This window comes from Protopterus annectens, chromosome 2.part1, assembly GCF_019279795.1.
Source record: "Protopterus annectens isolate FY-2018-M chromosome 2.part1, PAN1.0, whole genome shotgun sequence".
Taxonomy (NCBI): Eukaryota; Metazoa; Chordata; order Ceratodontiformes; family Protopteridae; genus Protopterus; species Protopterus annectens.
Window position 1 is genome coordinate 1,987,269,364 of NC_056729.1, and position 19,780 is coordinate 1,987,289,143.

Here is a 19,780-nt window from a genome sequence, read left to right on the forward strand (position 1 = left end):
GTTATCTGCTAACTTCATTAGTCAGAGGCCTTCTGTGTTAGCCTGTACTTCAGAGAAGTAGATACCAAACAGGAGAGGTCCCAGGACTGAATCCTGTGATACTCCACTTGTTACTGGTTTGAGGTCAGATTTAGAGTGTGCAGCTTTTACAGTGTGGGTTCTGTCAGTTAAACAGTTGGCAACCCATCTTGTAATGTAGGGATTTATACCTAGTTTAGTGAGTTTAGCTATATTTCCAGAATGGGGGATGGTGTCGAAAGCCTTGGCGAGGTCAAGATAGGCTGTGTGAACCACCTTACTCTCATCTATGGCTTTGGTGACTGCCTCAAAGAAGTTGATTAAGTTCAGAAGGCATGATCTGCATTTCACAAACCTGAACTGGGTGGGATCCAGAGTTTGGAGGTTACCAGTGTCTTTGTTTATGAGTTCCATGATGATACATTTCATGGCCTTGCAGACCAGGTTTGTTAGGCTAATAGGGCAATAGTTCCCGGGATCAGTGGTAGCTCCCTCTTTGTGGAGTGGGATAACTGTTGCTGTACGCCATTCAGTGGGCACAAAGCCTGATGTGAGGCTATGACTGAACATGGTGCTTAGGTAGGGAGCCAGTTCATTCTGAAGTTCATGTAAAACGCAGCCTGGGATGTTGTCCGGTCCCATGGAGGCTGTGTTTTTGGCTTTAGAGAGTGCAGCTTTTACCTGCGTAGTTGTGATTACAGGGACTCTGCATTCTTCCTGTATAGATATGAGCCCTTTAGGGTGTGGGGGGGGGGGTAAAGTTAGCACTGAACCTATCTGCCAGGATGTTGACAATATCAGTTGGCTCTGTAATTTATGTGCCATTGTGCGGTAACTCAGAGCAGATCTGGGTGTTGCCATTGAGATTTTTGTCATACCTATAGAATGCTTTGTGGTTGTCCTTAGAATCAGTGTCAATTTTGTTTTTATAGCTAGCTTTGGAGGATCTTATAAGGGATCTTAGCTTCTTACTGAGGCTGACCAGGGAGCTCCTCCACTCATGGGATTTTACTCTCTTTTGCAACAATTTCTTCCTTCTGTTGTACAGTTTGTTTATGGCAGGGGACCACCAGATTGGCTTCCTTTTTTTGGAGGATAGCGTCTTGGTTCTGTTTGGAATAGCATGATCCATGCACTCATGTAAGTGCTTATAATGTGCATCTGTGTAGGATTCAGCAGTCATAACTGTATTGTCCATCTGAATGGGTGTCATGAAGTTCACCACTTCTGTCTTAAGAAGCATGAAGTTAGCTTTGGAGAAATTTTTTACTGTGTTTTCCTTAATGGGGGTGGGGGCAGGATGTGGATATCAAGGGTGATTAGCTTATGGTCAGATCATACCAACAAGGAGTTGACTTCAGGTGTGGAACACCAGCCACTCATTTTGGTAATGACTAGGTCTATGATATTGTTGCCCTTGGTGGGGGGTGTGGATAAGTTGATCCAGGGCATTGGAGTTTATGAATTCCAGAAAGCATTGTGTGAAGGAGTTGGTACACGAGTAGCTTTCCCAGTTAATGGTGGGGTAGTTGAAATTGCCAATTATTAGGGCATTTGGTTGAACCCTAATATTTTCCAGTACATCAAGAAAAGAGGAGTGGGAATCCTGGGACATGGTGGGGGATCTGTAGCAAGCTACAATTTGGATTGCAGTTTTGCCCAGAGTTAGTTGCACTTGGATAACCTTGGATGCACTATGCTGAGCAACTAGCCTGGAGGTGTGGATATCCTTAATGAATATGGACAAACCTCCGCCTTTGGTGTTCCGGTCCAGGTAATATGGCTGAAAAGTGTGGTATGAGTTATAGCCTGGTAGTGCAGGGGTGCTCTCTGGAGCCTTGAACCAGGTCTCAGTCACTGCACAGATATCGATGTTCACTATTTTAAGGAGTGCCTCGAGTGAGTGCATTTTGAGATTTAGACTTCTAGTATTGAGTAGCATTATCCTCAGTTTTTCTTGCCTGTTCCTGTTACGGTGGTGAATTTGTTATTTGAACCTTGCCTAAAAAAGGCACTATAGGGGTGGCAAGAACCTTCGCCAGTATCCAGAATCCCAGGGGTGACAGGTGCAGGCCATCTCTGGTAAAGCATCGTGGTCTGTTGACCATGTCATCCTAAGCAGACAGATACTGGATCCCCTTAGAATGACACCAGGAGCTTAGCCAATTGTTGAAGTCAATCATTTTGTCCTTGTACTGCGGTATTATTCTGGGTGATGGCAGACTGCTACTCAGGGCTAGGGCCATACCTGCCTGGGCTACAAGATCGGAGAGCTCTTCCATGTCTCTTTTCATGTAGTCCAGGGAGGTATGTCTCAGGTCATTCACATCAACACGGACAATGACAGAGTCATATTTGTACTTGTTGTGGAGTGACCTGAGTGCGTGGGTTATGTGGCGGATCCTGGCACCCACCAGGCAGCTGACAGTAACCTTCTCCTTGTTTAGCCTGGAGAGTGGAACATCAGTGTGCCTGACTATAGAGTCACCTATGACTAGTGTGTTGGATATGTTGTTTTGCCTTATTGGCTGTGGTTGAGTGGCACACTGAGTCTGTGGGCTATGTGTCATTTGGGTTGTGTTGGGTGGGTGGAAGTTGCTTGCGTTTCTGCTTTGGAGGTCTCTATTGCTTGGGAAGATTATTATTGAGAGCTTCCGTGAATGTTTTTGGGCTTCTATGTGTGGATTTTGGTGGTGTAGATTTAGTGAGACTAAGTGATAAGTGTGGTGTGGTGCAATTGTTTACCTTCTCCTCTTGAATGCCAAGTTCAGTCTTGGTTGGAGAGAGCTTTACATCACTTATTACATCACTTCTGTATTCCAGTGTCTTTGGGTATCCCTGAAGAGGGAAGAGGATTCCTGTGAGCAAATTGGTAGAACTGTTGTACCCATATGGAGATATGTTCTACACAAGGATCCGCAAAGGCAGTTAAAAGAGTTTGTTTTGTAACTGTGTTCTGCTGGGGAAGCCAAGGCCTTTCGCATATTGAGCTGTAGACAATCAATCCTGTGCAGCTGGATAGATTATGCCAAGGCCTTCTGTCTACTGAACTGTACACAGTAAAGTCTGTGCAAAGTGGAGAAATTATGCAAGGCCTTAGTAAAATCTACAGCATTTCTCCAAGAACTTTGTGCAGTCTCTGATAGACACATCACTGTGAATTCCAAATGCCAGTGGACCTCTTAAGAATCTAACCAAGAAAGATGACTCGGAGGCCTACCTGATGGCATTTGAAAGATATATGGCTCAGAATAACTGACAATAAGATATGTAGGTCATAATTTTCTCAGTGCATTCATTTGGGACATGCTGAGGGCATGTATGGACTTGTAAGATGCTGAGAGACTGAAGCAGGAAAATTTCGCAAGGGCTAGAGTTTTACCTGAAGCCCAACTCCTTCAGTTCCATAAGTAGATACTTAGTACAGACAGGCCAGTAAGGTCAGAAATAGCTAAGTTAGTTCATATTTTAAAACTATAACTAGAACCTCATGTTTATAATGTTAGTAAAATTTAGATAAGTTTAAAAGTATACTCACTATTAAGTAAAGGAAGTGAGTATTCCAGAGTAACCCTAAATCTTTCATACATCAAGCTGTTCTAGTAAAACAGCTGTTGCTAATTGAAATTACAGACCCTAAGTTAGACTTCCATGTCCCAAGGCTAATGGCAAGTCTTCATCTCAGTAAGTTGCTTTGCCTGCAGACAAGGAAAAATATATCACTATCTTGAGTTGGTTTGTTTTAAATGTTTTAGAAAAAGGCATACAGCCAAGTATACAGTTAGTGACCGCAGTATTATGCTTGCAAAAACTGTAAATACTAACAAGCATATTATACTAAGATAATTCTGTGGAATGTGAAATGATGGAATATAATAATGAAGAACTTTTAACTACTAAAAGGATAGAATCTGCTTTTTGCCAAAGTGCTGTTACTAAACTTGTCAAATACAGTATTGCAGTACACAGAAAAGAAATGCAGAGATTATTGGATGAAGGGAGCATGAAGCATACAGCAACCAGTAAAGCAGAAAATTAAAGTAATATGTATATATGGAAGCAAAATACAATATCCTATGACACAAGCAGAAATACAGTCTCTGAGAAGGTAAGCATTACACCCAGTAACTGTAATGCCTAACACATCATATGATATGATAATTTGCCAAGACATTCTACAGTCTAAAGAGCTATGGGAGTTATGAGAAACCAAAAATACACTGCCAGATTTGCGCACCTCTAGTAAATAAAAGGGTATGGTGCTGGAAGGCACAAAAGTTTAAGAGCTGGCTCTGCGAATAAAGACTTACAAAATTAGAATATTTTATGAAATTAGCACACAGATTAGAATGGAAGGGCTTATAGTTAAGAATACAGTAAGTGGAAATGCTTCCATAATTAAAACAATGCATGAAAACAGCATGTATTCTGTGAGGGAGGTCTTATAGTTAAAAACACAGTAAGTGGAAGTGGGTATAAAATGTGAGGAAAAAACAGTAAATGCCACATTGAAGAACTAAGGAAAGGTGAACATGAATAAAATCATAATCTTTCCCTGCTATACCAAAGCAACAGACAGTCAGAACTGAAGGAGAGAAAGGAAAATTATTAGTTTCATGCTGGTAGAGAATAATTTACACGAGTTGCATTTTTAGAGGATGGATTAGGTGAAGGTGAAAAGCTTGAATCTGTTTTATGGGAGAAGAAGCCACAGCCTTCACTCATGTCAAATTTATGGTAAAAATATTAAGGACTTGGCTGGCCACATATGCCATGTCAGTTTCAAGAAAGATTAGTGGGATGACATGACAAAACACTAAGCAGATGACGAGTGAATGTTAAAAGAGTAAGAGGAGAACCAAAGGAACAGAACATCCACACTTCATACCCATGCTTTCAGCTAAGAAAGTACGGTGATATTGTACTTGAGGGCCTCACCAGATGCGCAGTGGCAAGCTCCGCACAAAACCCGCAATCAGGCACTAATGAATATGTATTCCCTCGAAGAATCCTAATACACTGTCTGGCTTTTAGTACATGTCTTGTGTTGTCTTCGAGAACAATTGTTTGTTTCTTATTTTAATATAAACAAAGAAAAGCGTATTTATTAAATAAAAGACATCTTTCAGAAACTTTGTTTTGTTCCTGCATCTGGCTGTCTGCAAATATATTTTCTTTTAAATTAAATGGTAAACTACATGGTCACTTTTTAGCTAATAATTTAATGGGGAGATACATTTTTTTGTTTAAAATAAAGTATATAAGCTCACTTCTTATTCTTGTCCTGACCTAGGGTTACCTCCAGTTTTCCTTTAGGCTGGGCAGTCCCTTATTTGGGCAGGTGTGTCCTTGTCGGGGAGGGGGATATGAAAATGGCAAGTGTCCTTTTTTTCTAAGTTCCCTTTATTAGTCAACTAAAGCTATTATTTTTGTATTTGAATCACTTATCAACCAACTAAAATTCTAAAACGAGTTTGCTTTTATTTTAACAAAAAAAGCTATTATTTTTGTATCTGAAACACTTCAAAATGTAACAAGCTACTAAAATTTTTCAAGAGTGTGCTTTTATTTTTAGCAAAAAAAAAGTCCATTCGTTTGCATTGTTTGAATGCCATATCAATCATGGCTCATTACATATGCAGACCTGGTCATCAATCATTCGCGATGCCCACTTCTGTGTGAAACGCAAGGTGAGGCCTTCAAGTACAATATCAGCAAAGTACTTCTGTACAGGGCAACCAAAAATAAAGAACAGATACTGAGACATTTATTGGTTCAAAGACCTTCAGAACACATGTAATGAAGTTAGAACGTAACCACATTTTGAGTTGTCATTTAGAAATGTATATCAGAAGTGATAGAATTGTAGCTAAATGTTACTGTTCTGGAATTATATTCACAGAGAGCACCTGTGCATCTTGCTCTCAGTACATGGCACCCAATTCTAAGTTAAAAAAAACTCTGATACTCTTACCCAGCATGGGGGCCCCAGAGGAATGCATAGCAATCAATAGTGTGGGCCCACTTGTAAAACTGAGTACAGGCCACCACTATGGTCTGATAATTACTAACTGTGCAACAAAATTTCCTAAGGCAATACCACTAATCTTTTCTATGGTAGGAATCCCCTGAGAAGTTCTTGCTGTTCAAGGTACCCCATTCAAGTCCACAGTAATACATAAACTATGTTGTCAATCATTTAAATTGAAACAGCTAAGGCAGATTTCATACTTTCTCCAGATAGATGAACTGGTTCAGCACTTTAATAAAACATGACAGAAGGCTGTAACAGTGGATGGTGGACACTGGAACCAACTGCTTCTATATAATCTCTCTGCTGTTAGAGAAAAACATCAAGAATTATCTGGATTTACACTGTTTAAAGTGCTAAATGGCAGCCATTCCCAAGAACTGCTAGATTTAGCAAAAGAAACATGGCAGCATGACCCCCCCCTTTAAAAATGTAATGGTACCATTTTGCAGACCTGCATGACAGGTTAAGAACTATAATCAATCAATCAATCAATCAATCAATCAATCAATCAATCAATCAAATTTTGCATCCTGGGAACACCTCTTCACCCAACCCCTGTCCTACTAAGACTCCAAAAGAAACAGTCAGCATTTTAACTCTTGCTATAATGAATCCATCTCTAAGATGGTAAACTCTATCCCCACTTCAACCAACCCTACTAAGTTTCCTGCCATCTCTCCTACAATAAAGGCTTCCAATATCTTCTGTCTACATCTTGTTTCCACCAGCTATATTAAATCTCTACTCTCTAAACTAAAACCATGCTCGACCTCTGCAGGTAATATCCCTCCTTATTTCCTTCAAGTTGCAGATGACTTCCTTGCTATCCTTGTATCAATACTGATTAACTGTTCTATCACTGAATCCAAGGTTCCCTTAACTTGGAAACAATTTTATTCTCTACCTATACACAAAGGAGGTAACTCCTCTGAAATCTCTAATTTCAGACCTATTGCTATACTCTCTCCTCTTTCTAAAGTGCTTGAAAAATGCATCCATTACCAAGTTCTCCAGTACCTCCTATAGGAAAAACCTGCTTAAACCCACACAACACAGCTTTTGCCCTAAGCACAGCACCACCACTGCCCTCTTATCTTTCACTAATACTATCTCTTCAGCCAGAGATAATAAAAACTTGTTTCTTGTCTATTCCTGGACCTATCAAACGCTTTTGACACTGTGTCCCACCCTCTTCTCTTTAATAAGCTAACTGACCTCAACTTCTTTACCTCTACTGTGGCCTGGTTTTTAGCTGTCTGACTAACTTCATTCTGTGAGATGGCAATCTGCTCTCTCCCCTCCTCTCCCAGGCAAAGTGGGTATCCCCCAAGGATCCATTCTTGGCCCATTGCTTTTCAATATCTTTACTAATCACCTCTATACATCCTGTCCTCTATCATCCCTTCTTCAATATGCAGATTACTCTACAGTTATTACTACTGCTGATACCCCCACTGACCTCCTCAACGCCACCCAGATGTCCTTCAATTCAGTAGAAACTTGGCTCGCTAACCAAAAACTTATCCTAAACCCTAAGAAAACTAAGCTTTTACTTTTTTTCCCCCTAAAATTTTATCCATCTTAAATCAACTTTATCTATATTATCTCTAAATAACACTCTTATTGAAGTTGAAACTAGTACAAAACTCCTAGGTGTCATCATTGATGACCATCTTAAGTTTGACTTGCACATAAATAACTGTATAAGGAAGACGCACCAAAATCTCAGCCTCCTTTACAGGAACAATAAGTTCCTTACAAATAAAGCTAAGGTAACCCTCTCTCAAGCCTACCTCCTATATGCCCAAAAATTCTAAATCTCAAATCTTCTCTCTTATCTAAGGTTGAATCTACCTACAACAAGGTGGCAAGATTTGCAGTCCATCAAACATATATATCTCTCATCATTGTCTCTCTCTCTCTTAAAGACCTAAACTGGTTAGAATTCCCCCATCTGCTTATTTTCAATCAACTCCAGATTATTCATACTATTTTATATCAGACATCTTACTGTCCTAATCTATCTTTTCTCATCTTCCTATACACTCCTAGTAGGCCTCTCCGCAGCACAGACCAGGATCTACTGCAAATTTATAAACCTAATTCAAAAACTGGCTGCATCCTATATAGCTTCAATCCTGCCATTTCCTGGAACAAACTGCCATTTGGAATTAGGTCTATTATATAACCAAACCAGTTCAAAACAGCAACCAAAGAATATTCGAAAAGCCACTGGACCTGTCCTTGTACTCACCCTCCATGACATACCTTCCTTCACATTAACTGTATGCTGCCTGTTCTGTATCCTGATTCCTCTTTACTCTTATTGTTAGTGATTCTCAATAACTGTATGCTGTCTACACTGTATCCTGACTCCTCTTTACTCTTATTGCTATCGAAGTTGTATTATTACTTTATTGTTAGAAATGCATGATTTTTTTTCATTACTACTGTATGCAATATAATTTGTGAAGATTATTTGAGATGTTTTCTAGTTATTATTTGGTCTAGAATTTGTATATACTATTTGAGATGTTTTAGGGTTATTGTTTACGTGATTTGAAATGTATCTTCTGTGGAGCTTTTCTCCCTGGACCTCTGCTGAAAAAGGGCTATCAGCTCAGTCGGACTAACCCGATCAACAAATGTAAAACAATAATAATAAATAAATAAATAAATAATAACTGTAGTATTAGAACACATGGAAAGAGGCCAGGAGACACATATTAAATCATATAATAAAATTATTTGTCTTAGAGAGTTCAAACCAGGAGATTAAATGCTTTTCTTAGCACCCACTGCTGAAAATAAATTCCTTGAACACCGACAATGACATTCTGAAGTTGTACAGAAAGAAGTGAATCCTAAGGCAGAACAACTAAAACAAATGGCATTGTACGCACCAGATGGACTCTCTTTTATTACCAACCCCTGGCTTTTGGTCACTATAGAGAATCTGCTACATTCTAGAGGGTGATGTCCAGAGTTCTTAGACCTGATATCAGATATGCTGATGTCTCCATGGGTGAGGAAGTAGCATTTTCTACACACTGGGAAACAATGATTTAACTTCCCTGTGCTAACCTGTATTGACTGCTAATTTGGAGAAGTGCAAGCTAGCACAGTTGACCTTTATTTGGATTATGTAATAGGTTAACAGATAGTGAAGCCACAGGATGAAAATGTTGAAGCCATACAACTTTGGCCAACAACAACCACTAGGAAACAGAGTAAGGCTTGTTTATGCCTGGCTGGCTTCTATGGAAAATGTATTGCTAACTTTTCTACCATAGCTTTCCCACTGAGTGATCTGACCAAGTTAAGATTACACCGAATGTGAAGTGGGCAGTTGAAACACAGTCCCCGGGATTCATGAAGCTTGCACCAGGTGCAGGCATAGCGTAGGCGGTATAATGCCAAATATGTCCATCGAGCGATTCAGGTATGATCCAATTCCACGTGCACTACCAGCGTACGCCAGAACTGCGCAGCCCTCAGTGTAGGTATGCTAATCACCCCATGTGCAGTGTAGCACCATGCAAATGAAGGCATATAGCGATTCATGAAGTGATGCAGGTGTAGTGTAAGCCCACGTAAATGTAAACCAAAAAACACGGTTTACATTTTCCCAAACAGAACATCGGAGCTATGGAAGAGGGCCAGACCCAGGTATCACAACGTTAACATATGCCAATGGTGAAATACACAGCCAATGGCATAAGAAAAGATGCACAACACGTAAATAACATTTAATGTCATGTCGACAGTAACGCACAGCACAACCGCAGGGCATGTGTGCAGAAGCTGTAGCATAAAGAAATTATATAAAAATGTCATAAAATCGCAACGTAATAGAAATCAGATTTACAGCATAATACACAATGGTAGGCATGGAACACCACAACCAAGGTGCAAGGGTTGCTAATGGCCTGCAATACTGTTTGGCGCAGTAACTATGAATTAGTAATCAATGTCATGCAAATGAGGCAGATAATACTGAATCGCAAATGTCCCGCCGGATGAAGGTTGTACCATACGGCGCAGCGGTATAACACCGAGGAGTGGCTCAGAGGAGATACATGACATCAGTAGAGGGGTGTGCCACCGTAGCAGTAAGCACAATGGAGCAATGCAAATCTGGCCTGTCCATTGCTAAGCAAATCTGCAGAACAGGGGTGGGGAGGAAGGTATAGAATCGTTTAGCTGAGAGCACACATGGTGCCCAAAAGCGCATGTGTACGAGGATGAAAACATGCCCGAAACCCAGTAATTGGACGCACGCGCCGCAAACAATAACAGAAACAGGAAGGTCAGGAGAAGAAAAGAAGGAAATGCGGAAGTAGAGTAATTGGAGTACTAATGAGCAATCAACCCACGAAGGCTAATCGATGGCAGCTGACAAGTCTGCTTGCAGAAACCTGCAAAACAGGATAGGGGAGGCATTGGAATGCAAATAAAGGAGGGAAGGTATTGGATTGCAAAGATAGGAGACCTGACACAGCAGAGCAAAGCAAACTGACAGGAGACCGGCAGTAGCACACATAACGCAAGAAACACCAGGTCCAGGAAAGTACAAATGAAAGTAGGCTGCAGGATGCACGCCAGAAAATGGTAGGTGCAACGTGCAGAAATGTAAAGGGAAGGTCAAGAGGTAATCCATGGCAGGCAAATGTAATTCAACACCAAGGGCACCACAATACTAGTTCTGGCAGTAAAACACATAAGATACCCTGTAGCTACGATCGTACATACACACCCTATGACATCATCAGTGTTCACAGCACAATAGTATAAAGTGTGAAAGCACCCAACACACACCTGTGTATTCCGAAACACTGCACCATAGGTGTAAACACACGGGGAACTTTTAAAATGTACATGTTGGGAGCTGCCATAGCTGTGATTCATCAGCATGTGTTAGAGACTGACGGTGTTGTGGAGGATGATGCCGACAACCACCGCAGGCCTCGGAGGAGAAGGAGAGTGTTCAGACCAAGGGTAACCTACCAGGGGCTACATGACCTGGAGATAGTAGAGTGTTACAGGGTGGACAGGGACATCTTACAGCAAATAGTGCAGCTGTGCCGGCCACGCCTGAGAACCAGAAACAACAGAGGGAACCCATCCCAGTGGACACGAAGGTATGTGTAAGCCTGCAAATACTGGCCACAGGTACCTTTCAAAGGCCAACTGGAGATATAATGGGTATCTCACAGGCATCAGCATCCAGGGTACTACACCAGTTCCTGGATGCCATGTTACCACATGCCAATGAGCAGATATACTTCCCCAGAACTCAGGAGGAGTTGGCCAGCAATATGCGCCACTTCCACCGTGTGGCACACTACCCGGAGGTACTGGGTGCGATAGACTGCACGCACATACAAATCAGGTCACCACCCAGTGAGCATGGTAGGCACTACATAAACCACAAGGGATTCCACTCCATCAACTGCCAGGTCGTGTGCAATGCCCAGGGCATTATCATGGATGTGTGTGCTGGCAGCCCTGGAAGCTACCATGACTCCCATATCTGGCATGCCTCACAGCTGTATCAGGTATTTGTCAGGGGGGACATCCCACATGACCATCTTGTGGGGGATGCTGGCTATGCACTGGAGCCGTGGATGACGACTCCCATCAGAAATGCACACACACCCATGCAAGAAAGCCATAATGAGGCACATGCACAAACCAGAATCATCATAGAGCATGTGTTCGGGATGCTGAAATCACGGTTCCGGTGCTTGGATACATCTGGTGGAGCCTTGCAGTACTCTCCAGGCACGTGTGCCCACATCGTCATAATATGTGCCATGCTACATAATATGATCCTACGGAAGCAGCTGCAGCAGGGACATAATGGTGAAGGCCCTCATAGCCCACCGCATTTGCCAAGGCCATTACAGGCACAGAGGGATTCAGGCCATGAACACACTGTGCCAGCCCCAGTAGGCAGATGGAGGCGTGCCCAATATGCCTACGCCTTGGCAAAGAGGGAAAGTATAGCATATACTCTGACAGTGTAGGCCCCTACGGACTGACACCTCTCCACCTGCACACACAGTAAAATGGATGGCACACAAACATGACCACCTGTAAATTGTAATGTAGAGGTGGCCCAATGTGTGACTCCTACATAGGCAGCCCTCAAACATTGTAAACACAACAGCCAGCGGAACACGGAATGCCAACACCTGAACAGTACATGAGCCTTACAGCATATGGTGGTGCTGTTTGCCTGTCACGTTCCCTGCCAGATATATATATATATATATATATATATATATATATATATATATATATATATATATATATATATATATATATATATATATATATATATATATATATATATAGATAGATATATAGATAAATATATATATATATATATATATGTACACATATGCATATATATAATACAGATAGAAAGGCCAATAGAGTGATACATGGTGATATAGATGGATTCAGTGATATCTGCAAATATAATAGTTCAACGACATTCATAACACCTTGGAGGTACAAATAAATAGGATACCACCAACCATGGAATGTGTAACATACCGACATGCGTAACCACGAGGCTGAAAGACCGATAGAACACAGTACCAGAACAGTACAGCCGCGAGTAATAGTATGATGATATGAAGGGACAGTTAGTCACCGCTGCCGGTGTTGCGGTCCATGTAGGTACTGTGTTCAACTGTGTCTGTGAGTGCCGTAGTCTGTGTAAGTGTGCGTTGAGGGTGCCGTGTGCGTCTCTGTGTGACTGTAATGTGTGTGTGTGTCTGCAACATGTGTTTGTTAGTGCCAAGTCAGAGGCAGATCAGTACGATAGGAGTGGGTAAAGCTAGCCGTAGGCATACGGTTACTACCTGTCCCACAGTAGGAGGGACAGCCCCACCCTGGGAAGGTGTGTCCTGACATAAAACAGTACAAAGGGCAAATGTCCGAGATGGTAGGACATAAATATGTCCCATATATAATGTAACAGTCGTATTTAATAGTTTTGTCTGTATGTAAGAAACCTAAATGTTACATGCAATATGATAAGTAGCCAAAGTCACACAACAATAGGTATGTATTGAGGATAAAAGTATGTGCTAACCTGTATACTGACCGTGGCTATGTGTTGGCCTGTAAACACCGCTGTGTGTCCCACAAGTGTCCAACAATGACCATATGAAAAGGTGGCAATGCATGGCAAACAGGCTCTTTTAACAACACAACCACAATGACTGCAAATATCTGGGACAGAAATACAAGGGATAGCTGTCACTTACACATATCCCTTGATATATTGCTGCAATTACGGAGGTATAAAAGTAGCAAGCTCACCTGCAGACGATATAGAAACCAATTAACAAAGGCCCAACGTACAATCCCGTAACATAAGTCTGCTAACTGTTAGCTCTCTAATTAGGGACAGAGCCATCACACATATATACGGATTATGTAGAAATGCAAGGCTCACAAACCTGTATATGCTACGTACACCCACCGACATCCCCCACACCAGAAACTAAAGCAATACAGACTGTAATAGCAGCACAAACATCCAGTCAGTCAATTACATCTGCAGAACCCTCAACATACCATGTGAGAGACACAATTAAAGGCGTCATGCATAATTGCAGGCGTTGTATAATGGAACAAACAGCCATGTTACAGGTTTTGTTTGCAATACTCCGTTATCAGATGTTGGGATGACAGGTACACCCACATGTTGAACCAAATACTCTACCTGTCACACACAATCCACGGGGGACATGAATCCAAAGTATACTTGTCTCCATGCATAGCAGTTGCAGTTACACATAACAAAACACAATACAGACCATCTCCCTGAAGGTAGGGCAAATAGGCAACGCCCAAGTGGAGAATCCAATTATACCCCACTGTTGCCGCGTAATTGGCGAATGGAGTAGCTGCACAGCTGATATGCAAGTAATTAGTCACTCAGGAACACCAGTTGGTGGGATGAATCCACATGTTACAGGTATCGACGTATATAAGGATGACTTGCCAGACATTCAAGCCGTATGCTCATACCGAATACCAGTTGAAACACTGTGAGAGAGATAGAAACGAAATGCCATAACGACAACAAGGTATGTAGAACGCCCGATATGTAAGGTTATGTATATATAGCATGATCTGTATTAATTAGTTTTATTGTATGTATAGCCTGGTTTGCATTAATTAAACATGTCCGCAATGCATAAAGTGGGGAAAGGTATTTATGTAGTGATGTCTTGCTGAGCATACTAACGCTTGTAGAAACTGTGCGTCCAGCAGTGAGACACAAGGTACACAGCACAGACACCACAAGGGATGCTACATGAGGGCGTTAAACAGAACAATCCCATACAACCCGCCGTCAGTGGTAGGGTATGTCCAACAAGGACATGCCATAGCAGGGGATAGTATATGTTGATATACTGTCACAGCACGCATGTGTATGGGCATATAACTTTAATGACATATCTAAGGTGTTCCAGCTGTGCAAGTATGCTTTGCATTATGGGATACTATGTGAAATATGTGTAATGTATAGTATTATAGGTAGATATGACAGATATTCTACACAGCATTACAGGCATATCATGCATACCACAGGTATCGTCTATTGGTATGTACAATAACAGGATACATATGGCTTGTAGGCATGGGACATTGTAATAGCATGCTAGCTAATCTAAATGGAAGGGCTACCAAGTAACCATGCACAAAGGACATGTAATAGCTTCACAGGTGCATAGTGGGGTACTATGCAGTCTGGCAAGTCCATGTGTAAGCACAACTACAGTGTTCACACTAGTGGCACCTCTCTAGGGTAGTGTCCTGTGAACAGCAGAGCCAGGTGTCACCTGCACCTCTGCACAGTACAGCCACTGCAGTGATCCCAGGCCTACATGTGTCTCCCAACCACCAAGGGAGGTATCACATAAACAGTGCTACTGAGTGTCCCTGCGTGATGTACATAGGACTTATGTTCCAAAGCATGGTGAGTGTCCAGTTTGGGAATGTAACCCACAAGCATATCCCACTCATTGTGGCGTGTGTGCACATATCCATGAGCATGTTGCTCACAGTGGCCTCTGCTTATGTCGCGTATGAGGAGTATATCCATTAATAATGTTGTGGACATGGGCCCTGTCTGATCAGCAGAGGTCACCCCTGAGTATGTAGTATGCAAATGTGTACAGATGTGGTGTCCGTAGTGCAGCTGCATATTTAAACTGTCGGAGCTCAGTAAATGTCATGGCGTGTTAATGTTGTGGCATGTAAAGCTGTAGCTGTTGTGTAAGGTATACCCTAAATGGGGTGGTGTACCCTAGAATGTGTGTAGATATCTTGAGTTCAGAGGTACAATGGGTGCCTATGTACCAGCTACACACCCAGTACAGATAGGTGTGGCCACGTAGAAGGATATCCACGCCACAGTGGCAATACGGTAACCACAGGAGTGGGCGCGACATATGTGTGTACTGCAAACATATACAATGTGATATGTATGTAGGGGACTACCATCCATGTGATAGTCAGTGGGTGAATGGTGTAATGCAAAGGTGATGCGCATGCACCTTGTGTCATGCAGCTTGATGCCATGATAGTCATATTATGTATCTGTCACAGTGACACCCATATGGATGCAGTCAGTATCAGCTGGTGGAGCAATCATGGTGCTTTGTATGCAGGGGTTGGAAAGCTAGGCAGGGAAAGTCCCCTGTGCTAGCCTGTACTGCAGGGAAGCAAATACTGAACATGAGGGGCCCTATGACTGAGGACTGTGGTATGCCAAATGTACCTGACATGTAGTAGGTACTATGGTATGCTGGCCTCACTGTGTGTCCTGTCCATGAGCCTCATAGCGTAACATCCTGAGACACAGGGTACGATGTGCAGGTGGATGTGTATGTTGTCAATACCAGAATGGGGAATGGTGCTGAAAGGCAATGAGAGGACAATGTAGGATGTGTGGACTCCCGTACCATCAGCAACTGCCCTGGTAACTGTATGAAAGGAGTCCACCATGTGTAGGGGCCATGCTCTGGCCCTAACAAGCCCAACCCGGGTGGCAGCAAAGGACGGGAGACCAACAATGTCTCTGTGAATGACGTCCTTGATGATGTGCCCCATAGCCATGCAGAACAGTCCAGTCAGGTGTGTAGGACTAGTCCCACTCGTGCATTGTGGTGCCACCTGTGTGTAGTGTGATAAATGCTGCTGTGTGCCATTCAGGGGCTACAATGTCTGAAACAAGGCTATTACTGAATATGGTGGCCTAGTGGGGAGACATATAATTCAGAGGTTGGTGGACATCCCAGCCTGGGACGTTGGAAGGTGACATGGGGCCAGTGTCCCAGGACATTTAAAGTGTAGGTCAGTACTGTGTAGGTGTGACCACAGGGACACCGCAATGTTCATGTATGGATTGTGACCCTGTAGTGAGTGACAGGGTGTAATGTCAGCATTGAATCCATCCTCCAGCATGTTGCCAACATCACCTGGGTCTGTAATGTTCCTGAGTGACTGTTGTATGTGACAGCAGATGTGGGTGTTGCCATCGACTACTGACATACCACCATAATACACCCCGGAATGTGTGGCAGTCATGTTTACGTAGCTTGTCTTGGAGTATGTGATGAGGGACCCTGTGGCCCCACCACGGCTAACCAGTGAGCCACCCCACACATGGGAATGTACACCACTGTGCAACAGCCTACACCTGTTGTTGTACATCATATGTCCATGGAACATGACCACCAGAGTGGCGTCTGTTATCTGGTGTGTACCATCATGGCTCTGTGTGGAATAGCATGATCCATGCAGATGTGTACATGTTAATGAAGTGCACTGGGGTATGTGTCAGCATTTGTATGTGCATTGTCCATCTGCGCGGGTGTCATGACGTTAACATCCGCTGTCAGCAGACGTCTGTAGTAGGTGTTGTAGTACTCATGTACTGTGTATGCTGTGATGGGTGTGGTGCCGGGATATGGCTAACAAGGTTGATTAGCATATGTTTGGAATCCACCAATGAGGGGATAACCCCAGGTGTGTAACACCAGTCACATGGTGGTAGTGTTCATGCCAAGGTTAATGTAGGTCTAGGAGGTGGTGTGTATGGGTTGATTCAGCAGAGCGGAGGTTATGACTCATGGATGTGTTGGTACATGTCTGGCTATCCCAGTGAAGTGTGGGGTAGTGTCAGTCACACATCAGTAGTAGCTGTCTGAGGCCCACTGTCCAATATACCAACATAGAAGGTATGTTACCTGTGGGGTATGATGTTGACTCTGTAGCTTGTTACAATGTGTATAGCAGTCCTGGACACAGTTAGTTGCACATGGAGCACCTCTGATGCATTGTGCTAAGTAACTTGCCAGGATGTGTGCAAAACATAGTGGGATATGGGAACCCCTCAGCTGTGGGTGTGCCGGTCCAGGTATGTGCCTGAAAGGTATGGTCTGTCTATAACCTGTCATTGCAGGTGTGCTCTGCAGAGCCTAGAGGCAGGTCGCAGTCACTGCAGAAATGTTTGAGTGGTGCATTATAAGGTGTGCCTTGCCTGCGTGCATCACAGAGGAAGATTCAAGCATTGTGTCACATGAACCCATGTCGTGCCTGCCAGTTCCCGTCCTGCCAGTGACAGTTATTGGAAACTGTGCAAGACAGGCAGTATAGAAGCAGCAAGAGCCTTACATGTGAGCTGTACTCCCAGGGCTGACAGGTGCAAGTCATCTGTGCCACAGCATTGTGTTTGACCAGGTCAGTCAAAACGGACAGATCCCAGGTGCCTGTGGAATGACAATAGGAGCCTAGGCAACTGTTGAAGTGACACAGTCGGTTGTTGTACAGTGGTATCGTGTCCGGACGAATGCAAAATGCTCCCCAGGGCTTGGCCCACACCCTCAGGGCTATAAGACTGGTGAGCTATTGCATGTCCCTGCACACGTGGTCTGTGAAGTGGCATCACAGGGCAGTCACACTAACATGGAGAATGACAGTCACATCGTACCTAGTGAGGTGTGGCATGGGTGCATAGGTTATGTTGCAGAAGCAGTTACCCGACAGCAAGATGTAAGCGACTATCGCCTTGTGTAGCCTGCTGTGTGGAACTGCAGTGTGACTCCCTACAGAGTCATCTATGACTGGTGTGTTGGAATGTTATAACTCCCTGTTGGCTGTATGTGATGGGCACACATGAGTCTGTGGACTATAAGCTGGTGATGTTGTCTTCCATGATGGGGGCTACCTCTGGTGCCTACAGTGAGTATGGAGACGTACTTCACAAGTCATCCTCGTAGGTGTGGCCAGTGGTGTAGATCATGTGAGACTATGTGATGGGTGGGGTGTGTTGTGAATGTTACACATCCCCAAATGACTGTCAGGTGCAGTCAGGGTTGGTGACAGCATTACCCCCAGCCATAGCTGTCAACCTCCTGTCCCCAAAATGTGGAACATTAGCCCTCATACTGTGTGGCAAATGGACAAAACGTGGAACACTTACAACTGGCTTACTAACAGCTTCAACTAGGAAGGGCATATGATGGCTAAAATAGGCTGGTTTTACGTATAACAAAGATATTCTAATTAATTAATATGATTCCCATCTATTTAGCCATGGCTAGCAGGTAAACAATTTCCAACAATGAATGTGTGACAGACCCTTTCAATGTGGAACCTTGAGGAACATGCACCTTTTGAACCCCAAATGAGGTACGTTCCTTGTAATGAGGTACACTTGAGAGCTATGCCCCCAGCACGGCTGCAGAAGTGCATCCCCCACAGGCTGTAGTGTCATATGTTGGGAGGTGAGCATTGTACGACATATCCCTCATATAGACAGGCTGTAGCACTGGTACGTGACAGTTGGACATGCCTGTATATACAACCATGTCCCACAGGATATGTGCGTTACATGTGTACAACAGCTGTTGTACCATAAGCAAGCTAGGAAGTGTAGGACAGCCAGTGTACCTGTGGGAAATGGTGTGGAATGGGTGCTATAGTAATCAGTAGCTCATGACATGCTCACAAGTTCTGAACAAGTGCCTAGCATGACCATACAATACAGATAGGGTGTTGGATAATATCAACCCACAAGTGGTGATGACAGTCATTTAGGGTGGCACCGCACTATAACCCTGCTGAGTATGGTGTGCATGTCCATGAACCATTAGCACTGTAGATGTTAGCAGTACAGATGTACAAGACAGCATGGATATTTGATTACAAATACCTTTGCATGTCACAGGAGTGTTCCACCAGTGGCCTGTTGACAGACTCACAACTACAAAAGGTGCAACAGTGACATGTGCACAGCACACCAGTGCCAGCTACAGTAGAACATGGTTAATGTGTTGTACCCCACCCTCATTGTAGCCCATACCACACAGACAAATGTTAGGCATCTGTGTATGTAAGTCTGTGAATGGCCATGACCTATCAGTATAGCTGTGTCAGTGTTGTGAACAACATACAGAATGGGCTGTGTGGGTGAGGTGTGTGACATATGTGCACAGTCTGATGGATGATACCAGCAATGTCACCGCTAGGTGAACATCCCTGTACCCATAAACTACTACCTAGGCTGTGGTCAACATTATGGGCACTGTGTAAGGGATGGTGCTGTGCAGTGCACCCCCCGACTTGGTGACATCTCCAGGCCTCTTAGGTAGTCATATGAGGTACCCATGTCATGTCAGGGTGCCATCCATG

General features: G+C 43.3%; 1 protein-coding gene across 1 annotated transcript in view; it reads right to left on the reverse strand.

Moving 5' to 3' along the window:
- SHISAL2B (shisa like 2B) overlaps positions 1-19,780 on the reverse strand; it is a 984,986-nt gene that overhangs the window by 895,800 nt on the left and 69,406 nt on the right. The window lies entirely within an intron of this gene.